Genomic DNA, 21,101 nt, shown 5'->3' on the forward strand with positions numbered 1-21,101 from the left:
CTAATATACAAATAAATGTATATATACTTACAATTTTTGCCATAAAGCGCTTTAGTTTAGCACACGTTTCTATCGCCTCCAGCTGTAGTAAAAATATTTGTGTATACAAACGTGAGTTCTTAAATGCATTAATGAGGTATTTATATGTACTAAAAATATAAATTTTCGGCAGTTTTTATCTTGGAGGCACTTTAATTAAATGTACTTTAAGTTTGGGTAATTTTTCGCCTCAAATAAATTTCTGCTCTTGTTTAAAACAACACTGACACAAAAACTTAAGCAATCAGACAAGTAGTTATTAATCAATTCGCATATATTTTCCGTAAATATTAAACAAGAAGTGTCGCTGCAGTGAACCGATAAGAAGGGAGTACATATCCAGGAACTGGGCGTCAACGGAAAACTTTTTTAAATGTTGAAAAAAATTGAGAAAACAAAAAAGTGGTTTGACTAAAACTTTTCAATACTGAATATCATCTTAGTATTGAATCAGCTCGTTATATATTGTCATTTTAAGTTTTTGCCATCAGACATAACCAAGTTATTATATAACCAAATGTCAGAATAACGTATCATTAATTGTATTTGTTTCGCTAATTCTTTTTTTCGTTCTCCTGTTGCCTTATGAAAAGGGATATTACATAATTTTGCATTTTATGTGAAAATATATGAAGACGTGGTGTGTGTCTTGGATGAACTAACCAGCTGTTGTGTGGTTCTGAACTATACTTACTCAGCTCAGGCGCCGTATAAGTCAACAAAAACAAAGACAGTTGCTACAAAAAGACGGGCATTTTGGAAGATTACACTTAAGCAAAAAAAATTTAATTATAACATCAATACTAAATAAAAATTCGGTGCTAAGAGAAAATGAATTTTATTTAAAAAAATTAAATTTCCGAGAAAATTGTTTTTTCTAGGCATTTAGGAATTCAACTGAATCATAACCAAAAATCTATGTTAGATACAGCTTTATAAGCTTCGACAACATTTCGACTAATTTATTATACTATTATTCGCTAAGATTTTCTAAATAAAAGTAGAAGTTATTCAGACTTTTAGAATCCATTTCTATTAAGCAGATGCTTAAGTCTAAAATGTGTTAAAGTTTACAATACTTGTCTTCTTCGAAAGTAAGGAAAGTTTAAAAGAATCGTGCATCAAATCTGAAAATATATATTACCAAATAATTTCTAGGTTGGTAGGTAGGATATCTGCCTTTAGGTGGCTCTAAAATCCTCTCCCTCTATTATGCCCTCTCTGAACCACCCTGTGCTGCTGATGAAGTTCATTAATATACAACGTTTTTTTTGTGCAACCTACGAGTTACGTAAGAAACCCTCGACTGATAGCTGCGCTTTTTTTTCCTATACAAAGCCTTGCATTCGCATAGTGGCTGTTCTATAGTCTCTTCTTCTTCTACCACTTAACAGCTTTGACGATGGGCATTGTGCTCGTATGATTTTCTTAGTCTGCTGGCGTGTCTGCCAATTAGACTGTGACCTTTTAGCACTCCTACTAGAGTAGCTAACCCATTTTGAAACCTTTTATATAATATAACATACGCACGATTTCTTCAACTCGCAATTATGGCCCCGTAGCTCAGTCAAATCAAACTAAATAACTACTGAGCTATAATCCATCAAATTTTTCTATATAAATAAATAAAGTTTTGACCTTAAACCAAACCAGTTTGCATAAGTTTATCAACTCTTACCTTCAACTTTTGTGCTCAAGGATAAAGAAAAAGAGAAAATGTTAAGATCTAAGATAAAATTTATGTGTTCAAATTTGGTTAAAGCAATTTAAGTTTTTGAGTATTACAATAAAAAAAAATCGGAAAGAAATAATTTTAATTTTTTAATTTTTATGTGTTTATATGAATTCAATAAACTTTCCGATATGACTTTTTTTTATTCTTTAGACACACACATTTATTTGAAACCACTTTGAACTTTGTCCTATCAACTGAGATGTGCAATACTGTTAATTTGCTTTTATAAGTACCACCCTGTTGTGTAAATACATGCCTACGTGCTCACGCTTGTGCAGAAATACAACAACATATGTATACGCACAATTACAAACCTATGCAAAAAATTACATATTGTGAGGCGATATTCATACCAGCACACCAAAAACTATCAAATTGCTTTGTTGGCTTTCTTATCCTTGACACACTCAGCACTGAAGTATGGTGCCCATTTAATTACTTACCTACGAAAAACTGGCAAAAGCGAACGCAGCATGAAATGTAGCCAGAGCCTAGGTTACACTGGTGGAGGTAACACTAAAAAAGTTCTAGTGTTAAATGCGAATGTTCGAGACATGCAAAGACATGGAAACGCTACACCACTGAGCCTACAGGGCGTATGAGCGACAATTGAGATTCTGGTCAATGGAAGGCTTTGTATTGAATGCTCGGAAAAATACACATGTGAATTGTAACGGTTGTAGATGTGTCTATGCATATTGTGCTCTTATTGCATTTCTCATATCCCGTTAAAGATCTGTATGTTTCACTTTTTGCATGGATCCATAATCGATTTAAAAGTGCCAAGACCTCACTTATATACATATACCCTTATATCTATTGGCATGGCTTCACATTCACACACATACATCTACATCTTATCACTCTGGCTTTTCACTTTAATTTGAATTTTCCACTTCCGTTTACTTAAGGCATCTCCATTGCCATCTACTCACACTAATCTTTACGTCCGTTCCTGCGCGCTGCCTTTCATGTGTCTTGCTTTATCTGACATTGAGTTGCGTGCTAATTACCAAAAATGTTAACGAAAATTCCATTTTAATTGTTCGCAATTTTGTGCTTATTTCCGGTCTTCTCACCAACTATTCCACCATGCGTGACTTTATCGATTTCGATTTCGCCGCAAATCCTTTTTAAACGTTGCTGCTTTAGTTGTTGTTATGTGTTTTTTGTTCTGGGTTTATTGCGATTGTGCAATGATCTGACACGCTGTTGGTCATTAAGGTCACACATGTGTTTTGTGGCACTTTTTAGTGGTATTTCAACGGATTTCGGTTGTTCTTTTGCTTTCTGCTTTCCTTTACCACTACGGTATTTGTTCGCAGTGTCATTGATTAATTTTTCGGTCATTAGCACATAAATTAGAAACGTGTAGTGGTCTAAGTTTACAGCAAGGATTAACTTACTTTAGTTATTTTTTAGTGAGACAAAAAAAGTGTTGGTTGTTAGAAATTACAAGCAGTCGAGTGTTTTATCTTTAACAATTGGTTGTATTCAGCTGAGACATTTCAATCGTGTTGAGTACTTTGAGCTTATTGAAGAAAAAATCTTTTGGAGACAGATGGAGTACCGTAAAAAGATCGGTGGTTAAGCTCTGAAAACTGTTACCAATAAAAATTCTATGAATCTATGAAATAGTACAGTAGCAGTTTATTAAATCTGAATGATCTAGCATCAACAGAGCCTTATCTTAATATGTTAGATTAATAAATTAAAATACAAGCAGCACTCTAACCACAACCCGATCGCAGTACATATGAAAATGATCAGTGTTACCTGCAGAGTCGATTTAGCCATGCGCGTCTATTTGTCTGTCAGAAACGTTAAACGCAGCAAAAATTTAATAAAGAACCAAAAGCATCACAATGTGCCAGCAACGCTGGCAAACTTCACCAAGGGACGGTAGACCCATAGAAATATGGTTATTTTTTGTTAGTCCGAGTCAAATTTGATCAGATGTTATATCAGAATATAGCGAGAAAGAACTAGCAAAACGTTTTCCGTTAGATACGAACCTTGGGCCAGCCAAATTTTCAGATTTATTTGTACATATTGTTGCTATAAGAAATGCATCTCAGATGGGTATTATATGTAGCTTCGATGCCGTCGAAGTTAAAGTTTTTTCTCGTTTTCAGTTATATAATATTTAAAATTTCTCCAAACTTTATACTTCAACTTCTCCGACCGATTAAGAGTTGCCGGGTTACATGCAAATAGCCAATTTTGGTAAAAGAAGCTTGGTGGTTGACTTTCGGTTTACATATTGCCACTCAAATACCGCACATTCACACATACAAGCAAAAGTACACACAAACGCAAACAATTGCTTGTGCTTACACACTTTCGCCCGAAGCATTAGCTTGACCTCACATATTAGCTTATTTGCACATTGTGTGTGTGTGTGTGTGTGTGTGTAAGTGCGGGTGTGTGGATGTGTGCTGAGGTCGGTTATGGTCATATTTTCTATGTAAATATTTTGTTTTACACATTTTGCTAATGGGCAAATTTGAGCAAGTTTCTGTGGAAGGTTTTAATGTTGGCAAACAAATAATAATAATAATAATAATAATAACAGGGCTAATAGTGGGACCATCTACCACATGCACATATCTAGCAACACTTATGTGTGAATATATTTAGTGGTAGAAATTTGAAGTAATTTCCATTATTTAAGAGATTTACATAAATATTTTCAATCTAAGCAGTTCAATGCAATTTGGCAATTTAATTAGTTTTATATAATTGCATATTAAGAGAATTATGATTAATATATGCAAATTACTGTTTGAAGCTTTTTCGAACGATATTTAGAGCTTTTGAAATATTTACGATTTTCTAACGAATTCGACAGTAATTTGAGGAAAAGTAAGCTAATTCTATAACTTCTTAATGTAAGTATGTTTCTAGTAGTGTGGAAATTTCATATCGTTTCTGAAGAAGGGAGTTCTCGGCATTGAATACATACGCATCTACTGTACTATGACTATAACATCTAGAGACATGTAAATTGTGCAGCTATCGAACATATGTTTCCTGAGATATGGTATTTGGAGTGAGACGAGAGTTTGGGTATTTTGAAACAGTACTGGACGAATGGCAAGTTGCCATGTTCATGAAGCACTATGTTTCATTGAAGATAATGCTGTTGATATCAAAAAGTAACTCAAGTAGTATTTTTCGGGCTTTGCTTAGGCAACAGAGAGCTCTGCAACTACTTAAATGCGGTTTTCCCTACGACAGTGAATACCGAGGACAGTGAACACAAAAAAAAAAAGCTGTTGTAGATGAAAGAACGAACATAGTTGTAGGGACCTTAAAATTTATTTGATCGACATAGCTGATACTCTAAATATATCAAGTGAGGTTATTACGAATAAAAAAATTTTTAATTTGCTCCAGCGTTCAATCAAAAATCATACAAGTGGATTGCATGAGCAGAATCAACTTCGAAACGTTGTAAAATGAAACTGTCAGGAAATTAATATTGTCTATATGAGTATTTTGGAACTTGATTTAAAATGGAAAACGCATGGTCTATCGCTTAATTGAAAATGGAAAATGAACGACTATATTATAGCATAAGTGAATCGCGTTACAGACACATCTAAGAAGTAGAAAGTATTGTTTCAACACGATAATACATCGTATCTTAAATCATTGATCAATATGGCAAAATCGTGTGAATATGCCTTGAAATTGCTCCACATCCAGTGTGTTCTCTAGATTCCACCTTAAGTGAATTTTTTCAGTTTAGACCAAAAAACAATAGTCGGCGAGAAATGTAGTGGGTATGACATGGCAGCTTTTTTGGATAATAAAGTTAAGTTTTGGAAAAAAACTGTGAACTTTCTTTCTATATTTTTCTTACTGTCCTACCTATTAACTGCGAAACTGCGAAAGCCAATGGCATTACAAAATACTGTCACTTGGAAAGCGGTGCTCGTATATAAAATAAGTTATAGTAAAGAAGAAACTCTTTATTTTCCCAAGATATGATTTTACTAATATGTGCTTTCTTGAGTTTTGTGATTTCTTGCGATATTATTGTTGCCGCACGCATCAAAAAGAAAATATGGCATATTGGTGGCTGAAGAGTAATGAATAATATTTATGGTCCCGAAATTGTGGCAGCCAGTCCCGCACAATTTTGGTTTTATCGATTGCGTTCCAGTAGTTTTCATGATGCAGCACGCCCTGCAAAGCCAATTGCTGAAAATATTGATAAAATAATCAAAATCGTCGAGAGCGATGAGCGAAACATTGGACTAAACAAGTAAAAACCTTAACTGCGGTTGCACAGACACTTGAAGCCGATCGTTCAGTTTTTATGGCAGCTATATGCTATCGTGGTCCAATAACGACCATTTCGACAAATGAGCAGCGTTTTGCTGAGAAAAGGACTGATGCAAAATCATGCAGGTGCAGATCGGCATCTCAAAAATTGAGTGACTAGTTTGTATATATATAAACGGACAGACGGACAGACAGACAGGCATGGCTAAGTGAACTCAGCTCGTCTTGCTGATCATTTATATAAGTATATATTTTAAAGGTTCTTCGGAATTTTCCTCTAGGTGTTACAATATACTCTATTGAGGATATAAAACCACTTCGAATCATTTAAATAAAGCATAAAGCTGGATATAAAAAGTAGCTCGATGTGTGGATGCCACACGAGTTAACGCAAAAACCTCATTGACTGGAATTTCTCTACTGCGAAACGCTATTGAATCGATCCATTTCCAAAACGAGTGGTTACTGCTGCTGAAAAGTGGGTTACTTTTGACAACTGCAAAGTAAAACGGTCGTGTTCGAATTGTGTTGAGCCAAGCAAATGTTCGCCAAACCGGGAGTGGTAATCTTTACTTAATAATAATAAGGCCTTGCTGCAACAAATTAATAAAATTAGTTCAGTATTTGCATTAACCCCCATATACTTAACTTAAGGATTTCGGCATTAGCGGTTGTATTTACACCATATACCATAAATAAATATGTGTGAAATTTCATTGCTTGGCTATACACCTGTGACCAAATACTTGATTCGGATCTGTAATGTCAGCAATTAGACCGTCTAAAGGCAGCAATTGTTTTCCAGCAGGATAACACAACGCGGTGTTAGAGGTTTCTATGCATTCACCTTATAAGTAGTCCGAAGAGGGCACCAAGTAAGTACTACCTGTTTCTGTGTATGACGAGTGATTTTGCTGGCGAAAATTCTCTTCAAGGAAAGCTTGTGTAGTCGATTGTTCCAGTTTTTGGCTAAAAGAGACGAAAGTTGCTAAGAGGTTTACGGAATTGCCTTTAACATAGCAACAGATTATTAAAACAAAAAACGATGTATATTTGACTTAACTTCAATCATTCTAGCAGTAATGAAATAAAACCTTCTATTCAATGCTAAATTAATGAAATTCTCTTCACAAAGCCTTATATTTAGATGGCGATACTTACTTTTTTTTTTTTTTGTTTTATTTATTCATAGAGGAGAAAAACTTTTACTTTAAGCAAGCTTTAAGAAAAAATATCTGCCTGTGTAGGAAACAGCACTTAAATGTTCAAAACAAGTACACCCTGCAACATGTTATAAGTACATAAATTTGTAAAAATAATCTATGTTTTTTGTGAGAATACTGCAGAAAAAAAAAACAAATACAATTAATGCGAAGAACATTTTAGAACATTTCTCTGTGATTTCTTTTACTTTGAACAAATACGACGCTTACAAAATAAATCATGTGCTTGCACAATTAGATACATTTTGTAAACTAAGCAAATATAAGAGGCATATTTAAAGCTGATTAAGCATTTTTTTTAAACAAATCCACAGCAATTTGTCTACAAGCAAGCGCAACTCAGCAACAAACACGTGTGTGTATGTGTGTGGAATATATTTTTATAAAATAGTGTAAGCGTGTGTGTGTGTATTTGTGCGCCTGGCGCTATTATAATGCATAAATTAATTTAATTTTCTTAATTGTTGTACTAAAATATTCTGCGGCACTTTATCTACAGTTTTGCACATTTGTCTCACATGCTGGCGCGGCGCACACTAACACACACTCCCTTGCATACTCTCATATATATATGAACAGCGGCTGAGGCTACCAAAGATAGCGGTTTGTTTGCACACATGCAAGTGTGTATGTGTGTTTGCTTGTGCCAGCATATGTGCGGTCTCTACCTGTGCCGATGACGACTGCCGAAGTGCTCATATCACAGTTGCCGAAAGAGACGCAGCAGTAGGCGCGCTCACTACGGCGCAATCTAAGCGCATTTACTAAATGAAAAGTGAATTTATTGCGCTTGCATGCAAGTGGCTAAAGGCCAGTCGGCATGTGAGTGTATGTATGTGTATTTTTGCTTGGGCTTCGCTTGCTGAAAAAACACACACAGATTTCAACAGCAAAGCTCAGACAGTATTAACCTCGTCACTAACCCGTATGACTGGAAGTATGAGTGAGTGTGCGTGAGTATGTGTGTTTGAGGTGTGGATGGCGCAGGACATGCAAGACGGCGTCCATTACAACTGTTTGGTTGCACGTACATATGTAGTGTTTGGTGCCACAAACGCACTGGCAGCACTGCATGTGGCACTTTGTTAAAGGTACCGCTGCCACATACATATATTCGTATGTAGGGGTATATTTATACCGTAAACAGGATATACTATTAAGTTTACCACGAAGTTTCTAAAATCCAGAAAAACACATTGCAGATCCAATTAAATATATATGTAAATAATCAGCTGGCCGGGCGGACTCGAGTTAGCCATGTTCGTATGTCTGTCGAACTAGTCCCTCAGTTTTTAAGATATTGATCTGAAATTCTACACACGTCCTTTCATCATCACGTAGCTACTTATTTGTCGGTGCCGTCGCTAACGGCCGACTATAGTATGTAGCTGACATACTAACTGAATGATCGGAATCAAGTTCTTATAAGGAATCTTTTGTATATGTAAAGGGTATTATAGCTGCGGTGCAGCCGAAGTTAACGGTTTTTTTTTGTTTAGTTTTACACATGCATGTATGTATGCGGGTACTCATTTTGTGGCATGTGTGGCACTGTATTTGCTGGAACATGCAGCAATTTCCAGGTTGCATGTTAAATGAGCGAGAAAAAATGGAGTGAAAGAAGTTGAAGTTGAAGGTGCAGTCGACGCACAAATACAACTTCACATGCCACACAAGTAACTGTTCTGGTATGTGTGTTTGCAACAACAACAACAACAACTACTACAACTGCCGCTGCTCTTGTTGGCGCTTTGTTGGCGCAATTTGGCGATAAGACCCGAGCACAGCTCGGCAGCAAAGCTGTTTCACTACAACTATGCAACAACAACGCCAATAACAACTGCGCTTTAAATTTACACTAGTCACCGCTAACACTGATGTGGCAGCACTCATACATGTACTCAGCTCGAAATCCCGCAAAAGCAGTCACAGTTTGTTGGCAAGCATGCGATAGAGTGTGAGTGTGTGTGTGTGTGTGTTAAACCACACACCGACAAAAGAACTTGGTTGCTGCCGCACACGTGTGTGTACCTTTACCTTTTTTGTGGTTAAGTAATTTAGAAGTTTGCAGCAGCCAATTGCCAAGTGCTGGGCACATTCATGCAGAAAGTTGACAATCTTTTGGAACTTTGTGGGCGAAAGTGGATAAATGAACTGACTTAATGCAAGAACATACACCTGCCTGCATGTAGCGCTAACTTGTGGAGACACATACGCTTAATGTATTATATATATATAATATAAATGTATGTGTGTGTGTGCGTGTGTTGCATGTGTGGCATCGTGGCAAAGTTCCAAGTGAAAGGCGTCGCTCGGTGCCTAATAAATGATGAAGCTCGTGATTGAATTTGAGATATTGCCAAGCAGACTCGTTTATTTTGAACTTATAACGGTTTTTTTTCTTTTATGTTCTCTGTACATGCAGTGGTGTGCCAAAAGGTCGTCTAAGCGAAATGTGGTTTAGAAGTGAAAAGTAGGAATATCTTTTGATTTAATTAAACAAGTGTGTCTTGGTTGAAGGTTTAAAGGATTAATTTTTTATTCTGTAAAAAAAAAAGGTTTTCTAAGTTAAGGAGATACAATTTTCACCATACTCTTGAATCATATGTTATTTTTCAGAGCAAAGTAATTCTGCTCACCCACCTGTTGTTTGCATAAAAAAATCGATAAAAGCATAGATTTATATATATATGCTAAAGTGGTCCTATATCTGCGGTCCAATGAAAATAATAATAAAAAATCGGCTGATAACCACGCCCCATACCTGCGCCCACACCATACACAAAGATTGTGCCGAAAACAGGTAGCGCATTAACTCGCGCTTAAACGGGTCAAAAACACTATATATAACCGTACGGATAATACAAAAGGTTTTGAACCAGTATAAAGTATGGACCATGGGTCTACTATGAGGTGAAATCCTATTGCTCAACAACTACACGACCAAATTTATCCAAATTTGGTTCATGGCGATTCTTAACATCATTATAAAACATTTTGAAAATAGGCGAAATCGGACTAGAACCACGCCTACTCCCCATATGACACCATTTTAAATGCTATGAGATATTTTTAATTTACAATAAATAAATCAGGCATCAACGAATATATCGGGTAACAACTGTTACACAAATAGCGAAATAAAAGTGTGGCAACTCTTATCTCAACGAAATTTAGGCGATATCGAACTATAACCTGATAAGCCCAAGATAACGGATGTGTGGAACTCAGTATCTATGGCAGACTTTAAAGCGGAAATTTTGGTAAATTTATAAATTAAAATCAGAGAATATTATATCCTGATAATTGTATGCTTGGTGGCCAAAATGGTATAAAATCGGTTCAGTGTTTTCCCTAACCCCCATTTACACATTATATTAGGTATGGAACATCCGGATTACTTCTTGTATTGTTAATGGTATGTGAGGTATCCTAATGAATTTAGCGAGCAACATTTTTTATTAAAAATATGTGGTAATGCAAAAAAAGTTGAAAATCGGTTCAATACTACCCCTATCTGCCATATATCGAATATAGTATTCCCAACCTTCCGGTTGGGTTTATACCGTATATATCGGTTAGTAAGTAAACTATCCTAGAAATATTAAGTGAAAGTATTATCTTGGATATGTTTTAGTTTAATGTTGGAAATGTGTGAAATCGGTCCACGAACTACCCCGGATTCAATATTTTCATTACTCCGGTGGACTATATCGGTCAATGTGTGAGTTACCTTAATAAAAATGCATGAGGACAAGGTATGGACGAGTTTTCGTGAACAATAGTACAGGTTAATGCAATTAGTTTAGAGTTTCCACTAGCCCCAATATACGCGATATAGTTATTACCGATTTTCCGATTGATCAATTGGTTTGATATTTTAATTAAATAATTTGAGCTCAGTAGCACCCATATCACTAATTTAAAGATTTCTGCGCCTCCCGTTGATTTTTCTCTCATATTCAATATTTTTTGGACTACACGGGTCGAGTTTCTTATTTTAAACAATATATATTGCTGATTTAGAGATCAAAAATATATTATATATATATATACATACTAGGGTGGAGCGAAAAAAAAATGTTGGTAAAATCTGTAGATTTAAAAAAAAGAAAATTATTGGCCAAAAAAAGAAAAAATTGTTTTTAATACCTAGAAGCGGCGCACTCAGTTTTAAAGTAAATTTTCGAGTTAAAATTTTTATTTTGTAAAATTTTTTTGATGAGTATTCTAGCTGGTGTGGAGAGTACTTTTTCTGGCCAATTAAAATTTATCAACTTAAAAAATTTTTTTGTGGTCATTATTGGAGTTTTAAAAAAGGTCTTATATGACCACATGCTTTCCTTAAGCGTCAAAATAAATTTTGAGTCAAAAACCGTCAAATTCGGTATATTTTATATAAACGTGAAGAGCTTAAACCAAAAATTATCTTTTTTTGTCCAAAAAAAATTTTAACTCGAAATTAACTTTAAAACTGAGTGCAACACCTAGAAGCGGTGTTGAAAAATTTTATTTGTTTTGTCCAAAAAATTTTCTTTTTTAATAAACTACAGATTTTACCCCCCGGCTAAGCAAAAAAAATATTTTTTTTTCGCTCCACCCTAATACATACGAGTATCTAAATTGCCGCACAATTTAAAGAGCAATACTCAGTAATAAACTACTTCGCATATAAAAATTGCTTTTCAGGATATTAAAAATAACAATTTGCTTTTGTTTCCTAACCCATATTCGTATAACAATGCCAGCTTAGATATTTGTGCGCAAATCAAAAGTATATATCTATACGTTTTTCTACACACTGTAAAATTATTCGAATTCTTTGCCAAATGCAGAAACCAATTAATCAACATATTTTAGCACACACACACAAATTCACACATACATATATACACAATGCAATAAGCAAAAACAGAATAATAACAGCTACTAAAAATATTTTCTTTGTTTTCATTTCTCGCTTAGAGTAGACAATATAACGGGCCAGTTAAAGTGATAGCAAACAGTGGCAAAGCAGCGAGGCATATCCGAACATATCCGAATGCAACAACAGGATATTAAAAGTTCGACCATCATGAGAGTCTACATGTATGTGTTGGCATGTAATATATTGTAACTGGATAACTGTATATGTATGTATGTATGTGTGTGGCAGTAGTTTATGGCAGTTTATTTTGGTAAGTGGCCATATGGGCAAGGACAATGCGCGCACAATAAACAAGAGCGAAAGAGGAGCGGACAAAGTTAAAGTGGAAAAGTGGAAAAGTGAGAAAAAAACAAAAAATTTATAAATAAATAGATAAAAGTTCATGTTACAGTTACTTATTTTTTCATTTTGCTGTTAAAAAAGAAAAATTGTGCATTCATTAAAGGCGTCCAAATAAAATGCGAAATTTTTAGCAAAAGCAAAGTATTTGCAAGTAAGCGGGAATGCGCTAAATAAATGCAAATTTAGGAAAACAAGAAAAAAAACGTAAAATTCGGCTGCAACGTAGCTAATATGGGCTTCGCAGGTGCATTTTTTATAGCAATTATATGTATAACTAAATTTGAAAACCTACATATATGTATAACCGGATTGTAGTGTTGCCTATATTTGTAAATATATGTATCTAATTAAAAAATATATACATTTCCTTTTGAAAGGATTAAAATAAAAATTGGCAAGGTTGCCAAGGACATATAAGAAAATAATAAAATATATTCATACAAATTAAGTGACTCTATATAAGTAGATGTGTGTAGCTTAAATAAGTATGGCAGCAAATAAAAATATGAATTAACGGCATTTTTGTAATACCTATAACTGTGCCACATAACCAACTTATTTACTTAATTATATACAAATACTAAACAACAACTTTTTTCCAAGAAATACTTGATCTTTTCTCCAAAAAACACACCACCACCTCCACCTACAACACCAACAAACAACACGGCAATAGTATTATATGAGACTTGCTAAGTGCCAGTAATGTGCCACATGCCACATCGTATACTAACTTAGCCAGCTGTGGCACAGCAACAGCCAGCAAACACAAACAGTTTGTGGAAAAAAGATTAAGTACGAGCGAAAATTTGGGAAAACAGATGTTGCAAATGTTGAAAAGCAGCCAATTTTTGCTCGCAAGTTGCAACATCACACAAACACCTAAATGGAGATAGCAACAATTGTACAAGTTGAACTGGTACAGTGACAAAAGTGAAAAGACAAAAAAAGTAACAGTCACCTATACACACATAGACACATATGTATATATTGTAGTCACATTTCGTTGGCTTTGGTGCGAGATGGCGAGCACAAATTACGAAATCTCTGTGGGTCTGTCTTAGAGACTACAAGTATATATGTGGATATGTGAGTGTGTGTGTTCATATGTATTTTATAGTGGTGTGTGTGGACAGAAATTTTCCTAGCAAATAACGGCTGTATAATCACACATTACATTGGCCGCATGCCAAACGTGACCACGCTGAGCGAGATAGCAACAGCAATAAAGGACATTGATAATGTTTAGAAGAAAAAAATGCCGGAATTTAAGTGCAAAGTATAATTATTTACATGATATGAAGCTATTTGATTTCACAAGTTTTTGAAGTAAATTTTTCCTAAATATTTTATTTCTCATATGTGATGCTGGGACCAGGACCACTGCGTTTACAAAAACTTATGAAAGAAAGTTGTAAACTGGAGGAGGTACGTTTCTGAATTTGAAAAACAGGCAAAAAAGTCTTCAGAAGTTAGACCGAAACATGTGAAACTGTAAGAAAAATGCGAGCTTTTTTTAAAATAAAAAAATATAGAAAATTTACGCGGACCTCGAATCAGAGTTAACGAAACTAAATTTCGACTACTTGACTGTGCTTAGGTTTATTATAGAGAACTGTACATGGATAAACACTACGCAGAATAGGTTCCGAGGAAAACACGTTTACTAACTTAGCATTAAGTAAGCTCTATCATATCCAAAATATTAAAATAACCGTCAATAAACGACTGGACTTTAATAGCGAAGTTATCATTCACAGTCGACGCGCTAAGTTCTTAGTCTCACCGCCCGATGGCATAATTTCTCTTGCAATAGAGAAATTCACTATCATGTTCCTTTACTGTCATTTTACCCAATTGAACTCGCAGTTTTGTTTAGACAGCATATGGAAGAGTACATGTCGGTGCATATACACACATATATGGCATACTCGTAAATATAATGGGAAAATTAAAATATCGATCGTATAATCGATACTTATCTTAGAAGGAGTAGTAAAATCAAAGAATGCATGAATGCTGTATATGATGACTGTTCTTCTTCATTGGCGATGACCAAAAATTAGTTTAGCGTGTAAAAACTTGCTATGTTTTTTTTATGAGCCATGCCCAAGTGCCCCGAAATTGGCTACAATGGAGGCTAACTTAACAAAAAAGCGCGAATGACAAGTGTAATCGCGAAGCACTGCTCTGCTGAGCTCCAGAAGACATATTTATCAAAACAGTATAAGAAGAGACGTCATAACTGAGTCCAGTGCATCTTAAAAAACCTGCTTGGGAACTTGGTTACAGGCGACTTAGGAATGGGTGGATCACAGGAATTCATTAATAGTTACTTGTGAAAATTTTCAAGTAAATATTGAGAGCGATTCGGCATATAGTGGCCATAGATATCGTCAGCTTCAGACATCCGGACTGTTGCAGTGTGCTTAAAGCCACAGGTTGTTCACATAAAGGTAGCGGTAAATTTACTGTTTCGGAGCTCCGGAGTGCAGCCTCCTTCAGAGAAGTGACTATTCACTCTGATAACAAGGTCGCGTTACTAGCTTTGAGCTCACTAACCTTGCGTTTAGCGCTGGTTAGGGTCTGCCGATCCTTGATAATAATGACATCGAGTCACTTTGCCACATCGGAATCGCAGTTAACTGTAAAGCTAACGAAGTCGGCGGCCCGCTATACTCGTATTTTCTACTACTGTATGTCTGGCTTTCGCGGGAGCCTGGCCAGCGTTGGCCTTCTGGTCCAATATTGATCGTAAGAGATCTAGTGAGCTCTTTGCTCTCAGTAAGCAAAGTCTAGCCTCACCCTAGTTGTGGAAGTTCTAACAGGCCATTGCCCTATCGGCGTCCACGCGGAAAAAGCAGTTGAGAATCTTATCGGATGTCAGCCACAGAAGCTGTATGGAAGACGACGAGGTGGTGACATCTCAATACTTTTTTATGATTATCCCCTATTTCCAAGATCAAGGCTTAAACACTAGCTTACACTTTCAGATATTCCACCGATCTGGTGTGAATGAAATTAAACGCCAGTGCAAATTTGTATTGGCCACAAGGCGCTTTGCTAACTTATAAGATCGAATATAGTAGTTTTATTTTTATGGCTTCACAAAGGACTGCATATAGTAGTCCAAGTGTGATCTCTGGATGAGCTCTCGACCTAACGTAACCTATATTTAAAAAATCGAATGTTCTTGAACAAATATTGAGTTAAAATCATCAGTACGGTGATACAAATTTAATTTCTCAAATATCTCAACTGAAAATCCTTGCTTTATGGAGATATTGGGATTACTTCCAATATTAGCTTTTTATAAAATCAAAAACCTTTCAAAGCATTTTAGTAGCATTTACTTATTGTCGTGTAACCACAAACACAAATAATTGAAAATAACTAAAAATTTCACACGAACCGACAAAATTAAAGAGCGCAATTTAAGAGCGCGTAAGTGAGACCGCGATTAATTGTACAATAAAACAGGTATAATATATGAATAATGAACAAATTTACACCTACAGACACCACACCAACACACATACACAGATAGCATTCTTAAGCCATGCCACATAACGGTGGCAGGAAATAAATGCTGTAACTGATAAGCATTTTAAATGTAATGCATTAAGTGCTGCAACTGTAAAAGGATGAAATTAATTATATTGGTGTTGGTGAGAAAAGCACATAAAAGGCTTACAAATTTCCACCTTTCCAACTACTTAACGGCACAAGAGCGCTTTTGAGCATTTTTCATTATGCAACTACATACATATACAAATGAGTGTGTGTGCGTGTGTTCAATTTTAATTTTCATATATTTTATTTTTTTCACTTATACTCAGCACTCCAGCTGTGTTGTGTGCGTTATAGTATGTGGCACAAACGCCAGACACCCGCCCAGTGCATCTCGGCTGCTGAGCTTCGTTGCAACTTCGTTGTCTTCTTTTTGTTTGCCAGCTCTCCAAGTGGACACTTCACTATACTAATTAGTGTTACTGGCAGAAGTAAATCGCGTCGGTTTGTAACGGCAAACCGAGGAATTCTCAATGCCTCTTCAGCCTCGCCAGTTGCCAACTAAAGTATTTTTTTTTTTTATTAATTTTTATTTTTGGTCTTCCCGCTGCGCTCACTGCTCAACCACAAAGTTCGTATGTATGCATGGCTGGCGTTTTTCCAAAGACTGTTGCTTTTTGCGTGTTTTTTGTTGTGTTGAGCACTTGGTTATTTATAGCTTTTGTGCTATTTTTAATTATATTTTCATACTTTCGCAGGTGAGCTCGGACAGACGTCAAAGTCATATCGGCATGCTTATCCGTTAATAGCCTTTGTGGGTAGACACGATAATGTGTGTGTGTGTGTGCATGCTACCAATCATTCAACGATTAAGCTATTTGACAGTCGCCACATCAAAAAAAAGGTTTAAAAACGTTATGATGAACCAGCTTAAACGCATGTGCCATTACGCGACCGAAAAAAATATTTCAACTCCGTTTTTAATATGCAAAAAAATGTATCTTTAATAATTTAAAAATTAAAATATCAAAAGGCAGGAATACAAGGATGCTGCTTTCTTTGATAAAAATGTATTTTTTGAAATCCGCAAAAAAATTGTTAAGTTCCAGTTATTTCATTTTATTTATTTTTATTTTATTTTATTTCTTTACGTTTAATTTAATTTTTTTTTTATTATTGTAATTTAATTCATTTTTATTTTATGTTTTTATTTAATTAAATTTTATTATTTATTTATTAATTTAATTTAATTTAATTTTATTTTATTTTTTTTTATTTTTTAAGGTTTACTAAATAAAATTTTGAGGTGTATGTATAGTTTAAAGAAATTTATTTTAAGTATTTAATTGCTTAAGTATTTAATTGATTATCGAAATTATTGAAAAAAAATATTAGTTTGCAGTTTTAACAGTTTTTTGTTTAAATATAATAAATAGATTTTGCTATAGAAAACATTCAATATTTATGCTTACACAACGATATTTCTTTATTTTGTTAAAGCATATAATATCATACTGGTCTACTGTGTTTTAAAAAAAGTTTGGGAACCCCAAATGTGACTAGAAAATCACATGCTTTTGAATTGCCAAGCCGTGAAAAGTGGCAAATCAAGCAAACAACTGGTAAGAATGTAAAAGACTGGCATATATTTAAAATACTGGTATAAATAAAACAGACTGGTATAAATATTGTAAACTGGTATAACTCAAATAAAATAACCTATATGAGATTGAAAATTTGTTTCAACATTAGCAACAGAGACATTGTGAATCGAACAGTGTTACTGGAAATTATTTGCAGTTTACATTTTCTGTAGTGATTACTTCAAAAAAGCTAAGCCCAAAATTTAATTTCAATATATAGGTACATCAGCTTTGTTGCTTGTTGGAAGCTATTTGGAAAGTCATCAAGTGCCTTAAACATCTTCTTTTGTTACAAAAATCGAATTTTAAGATAAATTTATGTTTCGCATAATTTGGATTATTTTTTCTTTTTATACCTATAAGAACAAAAAAAATGTTTCATTAAGTAGCTCTGCGATTTTCTGTTAAAGAAGCTATGGTTACAACTAATATCGCAATAGATGTCTTCAATATGGCACCCTTTATATAATAGACTATGCGAGAATTCGATGCGTGCAAAATCGCCACTGCAGCTTATAACAAACATATAAATTTCAATTTCATAAAACACACATCAAATTAAATACCAAAAAAACAGAAAAAATATATGCATATCTATGTGTCTATAAATACTCACAGCTGAGCGCTTTTGTGACCCAGTGACAGGTAATTCGCCAAAAAGGATTTAAAACGTCATTCATACGCGCCAACATTGACATGCGCTTGCATATCCACAAACACAAATGCACACGCCGCCACAAAATCACACCAACACACAAACACATAAAAAGTGTGATTCTTCTGGTAACACCGCGTACGAGTAAATCCTACCACAATATGCAAACGATTGGCAACAAAGCGAAAACCAACCAAAAATGCACACACATACATATAGCAACACAAAGTAACCCAGGCTGGCAACCGGCTAACCCAGCTGTCAGAGTGGCAGGCAGGTCATGCCAGCCGGCAATCGGCCAACTCAAATGTCACATGCCGCTTCACTCACCAATGCACACTTAAGCTCTCAAACACCAACACACATACAAGCATGAAGTTTGTCGCTTGACTTTTCACTCGCTCGCTTTTTTCCTGCTGTCATCGCCGCTACTCATTTCGTGTTACGCGACTCGCGCTCATATTATGATCGAGTCATGTGTAACGGGATGTAGTGGCACTTCCCCCGTTGTCGACCAAACACGTTGCATGCCACACTGCTTTGTTGCGCGCTTTGTTTTTTGATACTCGATTCGCTTGGCTTTTGTGCGATATTCATAAGCATGTGTGCGTAACCGTATTCATGTGTGTGCGTAGTTCTGACACGCGTTTTTATTAAATAAATATATGAATAGAAAATTGGTAGCGCTTATGTGTCGATGTATGTGTGCGTAAGTGCTTACGCGCTTGTGAGCTTTCAGGCGTTGGTGTTGAGTTGCGTGCATATTTGAACACTTTATAATAAAAGACTTGAAAAGCGCGTTTACTTCTTTTCATTTTCATTTTCGTTCACAGCGATTTGAGCTTGGCAGCAAGTTGAAAAAATACAATAAAACAAAAAAACAACAAGTAACATAATTTTAGTTAGGTTACAAACGTCTAAATTAATATTTTGCACAAGCTCTTGAACAACTGTATCATGTCTGACAGGTTTCATATTCTATGATGTCTATGTGTTGTTTTGAGGAGTAAATATATTTTTGGTACATCCTGTATGGCTTTCCGAATTTTGTTAAAGTGATAATTTTCTGTTGTTTTAATTATATACCTAGTTTTTTTTCGATAAATCGATATTCTAGATTAATCGATAACAAGCCGATTGATTTAAATAGCTCCAAAATTTGTTAATTTATCCGCTCGATCGATTTTTTTCGATAATTATACATTTTAAACTAATCGATAACAAATCGATTCTTATGAAAATTCGAATACCATACTGAAAAGCTGCAAAAATTTTGAATTAAACTGCTTAATATATACATATCTTCTAATTTTTCAACTAGCACGATTTTTCTCAATAAGTCGATATTCTAGATTACTCGAATTAACATACTGAAGCGATGATAAAACAAATATTGATCAAACTAAATAAAATAGATTCATCTTCTAATGTTTTAACTACATCTAGTTTTTTTTGATAAATCGATATTATATTTTAATCGATAATAAGTCGATTATTATAAAAACTCTACTAAAGCAATGCTTAAATAATTCATGATCCAACTGCCTAAAATATGCTACACGTACATAGCTTGAGATCAATTTGATCAGTATTAAGCTATAACTAAAACAAACTTTATTTCAACGCTCTAAACGATTTTATTTTCAACTGAAGATATCGAACTGTCGATTAATTTTTATGAAAGTAAGTATTGATATTTTCGATTAATCATGTGAACTGATTTTTTCATCATTCCGAGTAGCTTCCAAACCAAAAAAAAAACATTTAAAATAGGGGAAATTAGCTTACAAGGTATTAAAGATGACTTTATAAGATGCCCTATAGTGATTATGGAAAGTGCAATGAAACTTAGTGTACATCCAAAAGGTTTGTATTAGATTCGTTATATGTAAATATTTGTTTATTTTTTAATTGAGCGGCCTTACTTCGGAAACTTTTATTGTTTTTTTCCCGAGTGTTGTCTAAAATTTATAAGGGTATTAGTGAACCTTGTCTCTTAAAAATTTTAATCTCTTCCACCCCGTACTAGAACATCAATTTAAAGATATTATTTATAAAAGTTGCCATGAAATCTAAGATCTTGAAAAATACCTATAATTAATTTAAAAGGCTTCGTAAGTGTGTAACTTTCATATTTCAAAAAATATTTATATTAAACAATTGTTTAAAGAATTTCTTACGCCAAAAACTGTCACTCCATAAGATTTGAATGGTTGTTTTGTCTATTGTATGTTTTTTGAGGTTCTATGGCCGTTGGAAATAGCTCAATACCAAAGCTATTGCGGCTGAATTTACTTTGTGCAAAATAGCAAAGTCTTACACCAGAATAGTCAAACAGCTTGACAGTTCTGAGAGATATACTATAAGAAAGAGATATATATATATAAAGAAAAGAAAACGCGGCAGCAATGGGCAAGGATCTCAGGCAACTTTTTTTTTTGGTTTCCTATAGATTTCATTATATGTTTTCTTAAAGTAGCTTCTTAATCATGGTCCGGCAATGAAAATGTTGCGCATATACATATATTTTTAGTGCCTATTTTTTATTGCTTTCAAGAGTTTTCTATCTATGAAATCTATTTAGCTGCTCTGATATCAAGCCAATATTCTGTTTATAAACCCAAAAATATATAAAAATGTTTACATTCCACAAAATAATTACTTAAATTAATACATATAAAGCTTATTCAAAAATACACTCAAATATTTTGTTTCAAATAAAAATTGTAAAAAT

Source organism: Bactrocera oleae, chromosome 4, assembly GCF_042242935.1.
Source record: "Bactrocera oleae isolate idBacOlea1 chromosome 4, idBacOlea1, whole genome shotgun sequence".
NCBI classification, from domain to species: domain Eukaryota; kingdom Metazoa; phylum Arthropoda; class Insecta; order Diptera; family Tephritidae; genus Bactrocera; species Bactrocera oleae.